General features: G+C 29.1%; 1 pseudogene; it reads left to right on the top strand.

Annotated features, from left to right (window-relative positions):
• Positions 1–9,861: 9,861 nt before the first annotated feature.
• LOC147380701 (cytosolic sulfotransferase 15 pseudogene) lies at positions 9,862–10,860 on the top strand (annotated as a pseudogene).
• Positions 10,861–11,279: the final 419 nt, after the last annotated feature.

Here is an 11,279-nt window from a genome sequence, read left to right as displayed (position 1 = left end):
ATATTTGTTAGATTTTAATAATTACATTTTTATAATTTTTAATAATTATAAATTAATATATTATTTTTTAATAATTTCCCTACTTATAAGTAGCAAGGTGACTGATATTTATTTGAAATTCCAATCTTGTTGTCTTTATATTTGGATGGCTTTATATTTTATGACAAGCCACCTTTGACTTTGGTCTTCTCTTTGAACTAATGCAAATATGCCCTCATCACCATCACCATCACTGTGGTCATCATCATTGTAAACAAATGAGCCAATTCAGTTTTTTTTGTTTTGTATTGTTCATTTTTATTTTTTAAATTATCCCAATTTAATTTCTTTTTCCTTTTAAGATCATTTCCTCAAGATACTTCACTGTACATCCCCATAAAATATGTCTAGTAGTGTATCTCGAGTTCTTGGGATACTCGGACACTCATGACGTCTTTCCATGTTCTTGGGATTCAATTCTATTCATGTCACATGTCGTGATATCAAGTTATTACTAAAATACTTATCCACATGTCCCAAAGTATTGGTTAGAGGCCTTCAATATTTTCTTATTGATTAATGGTGTAACAATACTAGAGATGCTCAGTAATGGAGGTTAAGTTTTTGACAACAACAAAATGCTCAATAATGTAGGCTAAAAGTTTGAGCAACAAACAACGGACCACCCACTATTGCCCATTAATGCCTCAATAATGGAGGTTAAAAGTTTGACAGTTGAGATGGTAATGAGTGACTTGATTTGTTCGGCAGGTCATGTGTCTTCAAATATCTACATGCCCTCCACGGATATGTACGTACTTAAATACCGTAACACATGGTGTTGGATGGTGCTTGTGGCCTACATAATTCGCCAGTGCATATGCATGTTAACAACGTCTTAGTTTTGTTTCAAAAAAATGTGGGATAAACGTTGATTCCTCAGTCACCCAATTACCCAAATATTGGACAAATTCACCAGAATACGGACTCTCTTATCAGTATACACCAACCACAGTTAGTATCAGTAATTGGTGCTGATGGAGCATAACATACCTGGAGAAAAATATTATGACATTGGTAGTACTGGAGGAAGATACGTGAGTGTTTAATAGCATAAGAACAACATCCAACGGTTGGGACTTTATGTGTATCTTGATAATATATATCTTGATGACAACTATCTCATGAATATATAATTGAGAAATTCTCCAAAACGTGATCAACTTTTGATGAAATTCCCTTTTCGGCTCATTGTTTATTTTAGGAAAAATTATTAATGTAATAATATATTAATTAATTATTATAAAAATAATACTTTTTTCAAATTTATCAAAAATAATAATAAATCGAAGGTTGAATCGTCAATTTTCAACTTGACGAAAATACGCTCATGAAAATCGACAATCCAACCGTCGATTTTCATATATTATTTTTTTCACTAATTGTAAATTAATATTAATTTTTTTAATAATTTATTTTTAATAATTTTTTGATAAATTATTATAATTATTTTTTAATGATATTATTATTATTCCTAAAATTTATTATTATTATTAATTTTTTGATAAATTCACTATATTATTCCGAATAATTTACTATATTAATTTTTGTAATAAATTTTTTGTAATGATTTTTGGACTAGAAAGTCTTCACTCGATCAATACTCCGATGACGTGGGAAGGACACGGAACCACAGATCATTTCCTTAGGATACTCCACTGCACATCCTCATAAAATATGTCTAATTGTGTATCCTGAGGAAATGACTTATGATTCTAATTTCATGCCACGTCATCCAAGTAAGTTCGAATATCAACACTCCTCGTAGTTGGTGCTGGACGCTCTCAATTAGTAACAGTAGTTGGTGCTGATGGAGCATTCTTTTATATATATATATATATATATGGGTCAGGTTCAAGGGCCATATGAGAAAACATATGAGAAAACTTTCGTTTTTCAAAGTAAGGGTTAGAGGTTTTGGATTGAGCTGATTTTTTGCAAGGATGGTCACTATGATGAGAAGATCATCCTCACAAAAAATCAGCTCAATCAGAAACTTCTAAATCCATCAAAAGTGATTTACAAATTTGTGATAAAAATTGGTAAAAAATCGACGGTCCACATTCTAAATCACTTTTAATGGGGTTAGAAGTTTCAAATTGGGCTGATTTTTTTTTTTTTTTTTGATGATCTTTCCATCATAGAGATCATCCTCACAAAAAATCAGCTCAATCCAAAATTTCTAACCCATATTTTAAAATTTTATTTACCGTCGAAAGTTTTCCTATATGTTTTCTCATATGGCCCTTGAACCTGACCCTCTATATATATATATATCTTGATGATAATTATAATTATCTCAAGAATGTATAATTGAGAAATTCTAAAAAATGTGATCAACTTTTAACGAAATTCTCATTTCGGTTAAGTATTTATTGTAGGAAAAAATTATTAATATAATTATATATTAATTAATAATTATAAAAAATAGTATTTTATTTTTAATTTATAAAAGAAAAAAAAATTGTAAACCATAGATGAATTGCCAATTTTCAGCTTGACAAAAATACCCTCATAAAAATCGACGGTCTAACTGATGATTTTCATTTATTAACTTTTTTACTAATTATAAATTAAGATATTGTGTTTTTAATAAGAATAATGTTGAAATGACCTCTGGCTAGAATCTCATATCATTTTTCTTGATGTAAAGGTGTATGAGAATCATAAATACTTTTCATCGAGATACGAATAAATTTTTTTTATGGTTCCTATCCACTTCCACGTCAAGAAGTGCGATATGAGATTCCAGCTTGAGGTCACTCCAGCACGACTATTTTAATAATTTATTATTTTTACTTTTTTGATAAATTATTACAATCATTTGTTAATAATATTAATATTATTCCTTCAAAAATATTATTATTACTTTTCTGTTAAATTCACTATATTATTCCTAATAATTTACTATATTAATTTTTGTAATAATTTTTCCAAAATTATTTTACTTTATAATTATTAAATCTAAGGAAAAATATATTATTTTCTAACAATATTAAAAAATAAAAATTAAAAAAAATTTTGTTAGATTTTATAATTATATTTTTTATAATTTTTAATAATTAAAATTAATATATTATTTTTTTAATAAATTTCCCTATTTATATGTAGCAAGATCACTAATATTTATTTTAAAATTCACAATCTCATTGTTTTTATATTTGGGGATGCTTTAATATTTTATGGTAAGCCCACCTTTCATCCATCACCATCACCGTGGTCATCATCCTAAACTAATTTTAAGCTTTTTGGAAAATTAAATTTTCACATGGGTCCTTGTAAACTTTCTCCTACCAAAGAAATCAAGAATCCTTTCATTGGTTTTCATCAGTAATTACAATTGACAGCAACATGAACAGATGAACCCAACTCATTTATTAATGAAAACCACATTCTTTACTAAGATTTGAAATCTTGCAAGGGGTAGTTAGTCCATGATTAATTTTAAATCTCGTCGACTCATATTGATATCATTCTGGAACAATACGGAATTCCAACATGAATCATTCCACTTGGTGTCTTGTGTGAATTGGTTTGATTTGAACGATATTTTTAATATCTCAATCAAATTGGTAAAATTCCGTTGAGCCAACTTGAATTTTTAAATTTTATAATTAAATAAATAGTTTTTTCAAAAAAAAATTAATCTAAAAAAACATTATGATCTCTTGATTAAACATTTATAATCAACCTTATTTTATAAAAAAAATTATAATAATTTGTATATAAATATAGAGTTGTGATGAATACAAACGGTTTTGGTATGCAGCTGAAGTGGCATGTGCACAGATTTCATCGAGATACACAGGAAAAAGATGTGAAGTTCTATGCCCTTGCCACATTGATTGCATACCAAAACGATGTGGATTCATATTATTCATAACTGAGTTATTATAATATGACTCGTTAGGTGACATACTCAAATGACTCCATGACATGACAAGTTCAGGTATCGTAGATTTGTACACCTCGAAATACACAATTGCACTTCCCCATAAAAAAGTATATCCTGAAAGAATCATGTATCCTGAGGCGTACAGATTTACGGTTCATAGAATTAGTCTACGTCATGAAGTCATTTGAATATGCCACCAGGCGAGTCATATTGTCAAGACTATTCATAAATATATATTATTAAAGAGTCGTGATGAATGCAGGCGGTCAGGGGTGGAGCCAGGTTATTGTTTTCGTGGGGGTAAATTACAAATAGAAAAATTTTCTGATTTTCTATGGGGGCAAAGCAGTAGAATGTTAAAAAAATTTGTGGAGGCAAATTACAAATAGAAAAATTTTCAAAACTTCTATGGGAGCAAAGCAGTAGGATGTTAAAATTTTTTTAAAATTTATTAATACCTCCCTATTGATTTTAGAAATTCTTGTAGGGGCAATTGCCCCCACTGCCCCCACTGTAAATCCGCCCCTGCAGGCGGTCTTGGTAGATGGCTGGCGGGGCAATGGCACAAAACCATAGATCATTTTCATGAAGATAAACAAGAAATAGATGTACAGTTCTATGCCCTTGCTATGTCAGTTGAGATAGCAACCCATTGGGGGTTAGTTGAGATGGTAATGAGCAATTGGATTTTTTCCCCAAGTCATGTTTTCGAATATCTACAAGCTCCTCCATAGAAATGTGGCAACTTAAATACCGTAGCACATGAAATGGTGTTTAATGGTGCTTGTGGCCCCAGGTAATTCACTAGTGTGCATGCACGTTAACAACGTTTTAGTTTGGTTTAAAAAATGTGGGATAAACGTTGATGGCTCAGTTACCCAATTGCCCAAGCATTGGAAAAATTTACCAGAGTACAAACTCTCTTGTCAGTGTACACCAACCACAACTAGTATCAATAGTTGGTGTTGACATAACATATCTAAAGAAAAACATTATGACATTGGTAGTACTAGTGGAAGATATGTGAGTGTTTAATAGCATAAGAACAACATCCAACGGTTGGGATTTTATGTGTATCCTGATAATATATATCTTGATGATAATTATCTTATGAATATATATTTGAGAAATTCTCCAAAACACGATCAACCTTTGATGAAATTCCCTTTTTGGCTAAATTTTTATTTTAGGAAAATTATTAATATAATAATATAATAATATAATAATTATTAAAAAAATACTACTTTTCTCAAATTTATCAAAAATAATAATAAACCGATAGTTGAATCGCTGATTTTGAACTTGATGAAAATACCCTCATGAAAGCCGGCGATCCAACCGTCGATTTTCAAAGATTATTGTTTTACTAATTATAAATTAAGACTTATTTTTAAAATAACTTTTTGGTAAATTCTTGTAATTATTTTTTAATAATATTTATATTATTCCTAAAAATTATTATTATCAATTTTTTGATAAATTCAATATATTATTCCAAATAATTTACTATATTAATTTTTTTAATAATTTTTCAAAAATTATTTATTTTATAGTTATGATTAATAAGGAAAAATATATTATTTTCTAACAGTATTACAAAATAAAAATTTGAAAAATTATTTGTTAGATTTTATAATTTCGAATAATTATAAATTAATATATTATTTTTTAATAATTTTCTCTACTTATAAATATGTACTTATTTATTTTTTTATTATATTTATTTATAATGTAATCCTAAAATTATTTTTATTTGTAATCATAGAAATTATTATTTTTAAATAATTATAACTATTATATCAAAATAAATTGTAATTAATAATTACGAATAATATTGAAAAAAAAAATATTGATAATTACATATGTTATCAATATTTTTTGTTACATTAGTAATTATTATTTTAAGTATTATACTTAAAAATAATATTGATAATTATATTTATTGTTTTTTATATCTTATTATTTTTAACTATTATTATACTAATAATTATAAATATTATATTAGAAAAAATTGTAATCAATACTTACAAATAATGTTGAGAATTACATATGTTATTGATACTTTTCCCTATTTTTAATAATTACAACAATTATATATATAATTTTCCTCAAAAATAAAGAAAACTTATAACAAAAATAATAATGTATTTTATAATTATTAAATAATTAATAATTTAATCAAAATTTTAACACTATAACAAAATAAAAAAATAGAAAACATATTTCTTACCTGATGTTGTCAAAATAAGAGTGAGTGTGGGTGAATGGGGGGACCATGGCTCACTTTGTATAGAATGAAAATTGACATTCTAACCGCCAATTATCATTAAAAATATGTGGTTGGGATCGAGTTAGGGAGCATGTTAGTATGAAAACCGATGGTCAAACTGTTAGTCTACTGATATTCGTAGTCAAACAGGTATCTTTATATTTTTAATAATTATTAATTGATATATCATTCATTTTAATAGTTTTCCCTTTATTTTAATTTCCGAAACATGAAGATCAAGATCACAAATATTTCAAAGTGGCGATCTTGCTGATATGAAGTTGTAAGATCACTGATATTTATTTGAAAATTGACAATCTGGTTGTCTTGCAGGTACTCTACTTTTTAGGGAGATCGTGATCACTTTATAAAGGAGCCAACTTGTCACTTTTCAAATAAAGATTAGAGATTTCGCTAGCTTATATAAGCTAGTTTATGTAATTATTTGGGGGGGATTCCCCCATTTTGCTCCAAAAATCTTCGTATCATATATATTTTTTATACATAATACTTCACTTACTTAGTAAAAAAAAAACTAATGATTTTTTATCTTAACCTGATATAGTTGGATTCAAAACTCACCGATGTGTCATGCACAAAGAATTGTAGATTCTTTCACTTGAGGTACACAATTTTACCCTCAAGATACACAACTGCAGATGGTCGGTTGTATATCTTGAGAGAAAGAGAATATATGATTCTATGCCCATGCAATGTCAATGAGTTTTTTAGTTTACCTGTGAGATTGAATTAAAAAATCAGCACTAAAAAAAAATGTTTTGGGAATTAAAATGAATAGTGAGCCAAAATCGGAATTTCGTCAAATTCAACCAATGAAATGGAGATTTACCTTATGTAACTTGGAATTGTTATATTATAATTATCTCAAGAATGTATAACTGAGAAATTCTAAAAAATGTGATCAACTTTTAACGAAATTCTCATTTCGGTTCAGTATTTATTGTAGGAAAAAATTATTAATATAATTATATATTAATTAATAATTATAAAAAATAGTATTTTTTTTTAAATTTATAAAAAAAAAAAAATTGTAAACCATAGATGAATTGCCAATTTTCAGCTTGACAAAAATACCCTCATAAAAATCGACGGTCCAACTTATGATTTTCATTTATTAAGTTTTTTACTAATTATAAATTAAGATATTGTGTTTTTAATAAGAATAATGTTGAAATGACCTCAGGCTAGAATCTCATATCATTTTTCTTGATGTGAAGGTGTATGAGAATCATAAATACTTTTCATCGAGATACGAATAATTTTTTTTTTTTATGGTTCCTATCCACTTCCACGTCAAGAAGTGCGATATGAGATTCCAGCTTGAGGTCACTCCAGCACGACTATTTTAATAATTTATTATTTTTACTTTTTTGATAAATTATTACAATCATTTGTTAATAATATTAATATTATTCCTTCAAAAATACTATGATTACTTTTCTGTTAAATTCACTATATTATTCCTAATAATTTACTATATTAATTTTGTAATAATTTTTCCAAAATTATTTTACTTTATAATTATTAAATCTAAGGAAAAATATATTATTTTCTAACAATATTAAAAAATAAAAAATTAAAAAAATATTTGTTAGATTTTATAATTATATGTTTTATAATTTTTAATAATTATAAATTAATATATTATTTTTTAATAAATTTCCCTATTTATATGTAGCAAGATCACTAATATTTATTTTAAAATTCACAATCTCGTTGTTTTTATATTTGGGATGCTTTAATATTTTATGATAAGCCACCTTTGACCTTGGTCTTCTCTTATGAACTAATGAAAATATGCCCTCATCACCATCACCATCACCATCACCATCACCGTGGTCATCATCCTAAACTAATTTTAACTTTTTGGAAAATTAAATTTTCACATGGGTCCTTGTAAACTTTCTCCTACTAAAGAAATCAAGAATCCTTTCATTGGTTTTCATCAGTAATTACAATTGACAGCAACATGAACCCAGGGGCGGATTTACAGTGGGGGCAGTGGGGGCAATTGCCCCCACAAGAATTTCTAAAATCCATAGGGAAGTATTAATAAATTTAAATTTTTTTTTAACATTCTACTGGTTTGCCCCCACAAAAGTTTTGAAAATTTTTTTATTTGTAATTTGCCCCCACAAAATTTTAACATTCTACTACTTTGCCCCCATAGAAAATCAGAAAATTTTTCTATTTGTAATTTGCCCCCACGAATACAATATCCTGGCTCCGCCCCTGGATGAACCCAACTCATTTATTAATGAAAACCACATTCTTTACTAAGATTTGAAATCTTGCAAGGGGTAGTTAGTCCATGATTAATTTTAAATCTCGTCGACTCATATTGATATCATTCTGGAACAATACGGAATTCCAACATGAATCATTCCACTTGGTGTCTTGTGTGAACTGGTTTGATTTGAATGATATTTTTAATATCTCAATCAAATTGGTAAAATTCCGTTGAGTCAACTTGAATTTTTAAATTTTATAATTAAATAAATAGTTTTTTCAAAAAAAAATTAATCTAAAAAAACATTATGATCTCTTGATTAAACATTTATAATCAGCCTTACTTTATAAAAAAAATTATAATAATTTGTATATAAATATAGAGTTGTGATGAATACAAACGGTTTTGGTATGCGGCTGAAGTGGCATGTGCACAGATTTCATCGAGATACACAGGAAAAAGATGTGAAGTTCTATGCCCTTGCCACATTGATTGCATACCAAAACGATGTGGATTCATATTATTCATAACTGAGTTATTATAATATGACTCGTTAGGTGACATACTCAAATGACTCCATGACATGACAAGTTCAGGTATCGTAGATTTGTACATCTCGAAATACACAATTGCACTTCCCCATGAAAAAGTATATCCTGAAAGAATCATGTATCCTGAGGCGTACAGATTTACGGTTCATAGAATTAGTCTAAGTCATGAAGTCATTTGAATATGGCACCAGGCGAGTCATATTGTCAAGACTATTCATAAATATATATTATTAAAGAGTCGTGATGAATGCATGCGGTCAGGGGTGGAGCCAGGTTATTGTTTTCGTGGGGGTAAATTACAAATAGAAAAATTTTCTGATTTTCTATGGGGGCAAAGCAGTAGAATGTTAAAAAATTTTGTGGAGGCAAATTACAAATAGAAAAATTTTCAAAATTTCTGTGGGAGCAAAGCAGTAGGATGTTAAATTTTTTTAAAAATTTATTAATACCTCCCTATTGATTTTAGAAATTCTTGTAGGGGCAATTGCCCCCACTGTAAATCCGCCCCTGCAGGCGGTCTTGGTAGATGGCTGGCGGGGCAATGGCACAAAACCATACATCATTTTCATGAAGATAAACGAGAAATAGATGTGCAGTTCTATGCCCTTGCCATGTCAGTGGTGTTCCCAACCTATCAAGACCACGTGCATAATCATAATTCATTATTAAATAAATAATTATAAGCCAAGTTAATGATTTCTCTCGTTTGTTGACAAGATGAGTCGTTGTCTCATGTGTGTGTGTGACCAGTTATAACATGCTAGCCTCACTCTTTATTAAATATATCTAACGTTCATCTAAGATCTAAGAAAATCCCTGGTTTTCGAAAGAAACTAAAAGTCTCACTAGGTCAATCATGGCTTCCTTCCAAGGAGAAGAAGAACTAAACCATGAGTTCAAGGAACTACTTGTATCCCTTCCTAGAGAGAGAGGATGGAGAACTGAATATATCTACCAGTACCAAGGCTTTTGGTATTCAGCTGATATACTAAAATCTGTAATGGCATCTCAACAACACTTCCAAGCATGCGATACCGATGTTCTACTAGTCACCATGCCTAAATCAGGTACAACTTGGTTGAAATCCCTTGTGTTCGCTGTCATGAACCGTTCTCATTACAATGTTACTTCTAAGAACCACCCCTTACTTACTTCCAATCCTCATGATCTCATCCCTTTCTTGGAAACTAATGTCCATCTTAACGACCCATGTCCTACTAATCACTCTAAGATTCCTTCTCCAATGTTATTTGCCACACACATTCCTTACATTTTATTACCAGAATCCATCAAGAACTCGAATTGTCGAATTATTTATCTATGTCGTAATCCCAAAGACACTTTCATCTCCCTTTGGTACTTCATGAATAAGTTAAGACCACAATGTCTCGGAAAACTTTCGTTGGAAGAAGCTTTGGAATTGTTTTGTATGGGAGCTGTAGGGTATGGGCCTTTTTGGGATCATGTGTTAGGATATTGGAAAGAAAGTTTAGAAAGGCCTCAGAAAGTGTTGTTTTTGAAGTATGAAGAAATGAAGAGAGACATCACCTCTCAATTGAAGAAGTTGGCAGAGTACTTGGGCTGCCCTTTCTCTATGGAGGAAGAAAAGGAAGGAGTGATACATCAAATAACAAGACTTTGTAGTTTTGAGAATTTGTCGAATTTGGAGGTGAACAAGAATGGAAAAACTTTTCTAAAGGTTGGAAATAATGCTTTCTTTAGGAGAGGAGAGGTGGGAGACTGGGTGAATCATTTGACGCCTTCCATGGTTGAACAGTTAGACCAGGTCATGGAACAAAAGCTATGTGGTTCTGGTTTGACATTCCAAGATACCAATGATGGAGTGGGTTTGTAATGTTACATTACTAAGTGACAGTGTACCGTAATAAGGTGTGTTTTGATACACCATGCCATTCCTTTTCGTAAAAAATTGGATGGGAAGATAAGATTAGATTTCTTTAAGAAGAGCTTAATCATGTACGATTGTTCTTTGTTTTCTATATATATTAACCTTATTTGGTATCATAGTATTGTATTCCAATTATAAATAAAAGTTTTTCCTCTTTTTTTTATCAAACCCTTTTTTTGTTGTTGTTATTATGTCAGTATGCATTGCAAATTATCAAATCATATAATATATTAGTTAAATTGAATTTCAACATACTCTATTTGTAAAAATTCATTAGAGTATGAACTCTCTTATCATTGTACACCAACCAAAATTAGTATCAATAGTTGGTGTTGATTAGGCGTAACATATATAAAGAAAAAACA

The sequence above is a fragment of the Akebia trifoliata genome, unplaced genomic scaffold (assembly GCF_017979445.1).
Source record: "Akebia trifoliata isolate Shusen 1 unplaced genomic scaffold, ASM1797944v1 Contig01093, whole genome shotgun sequence".
In the NCBI taxonomy this organism is placed as follows: domain Eukaryota; kingdom Viridiplantae; phylum Streptophyta; class Magnoliopsida; order Ranunculales; family Lardizabalaceae; genus Akebia; species Akebia trifoliata.
The sequence above is the reverse complement of the archived record's forward strand: the minus strand, read 5'-3'. Positions and strand labels throughout refer to the sequence as shown.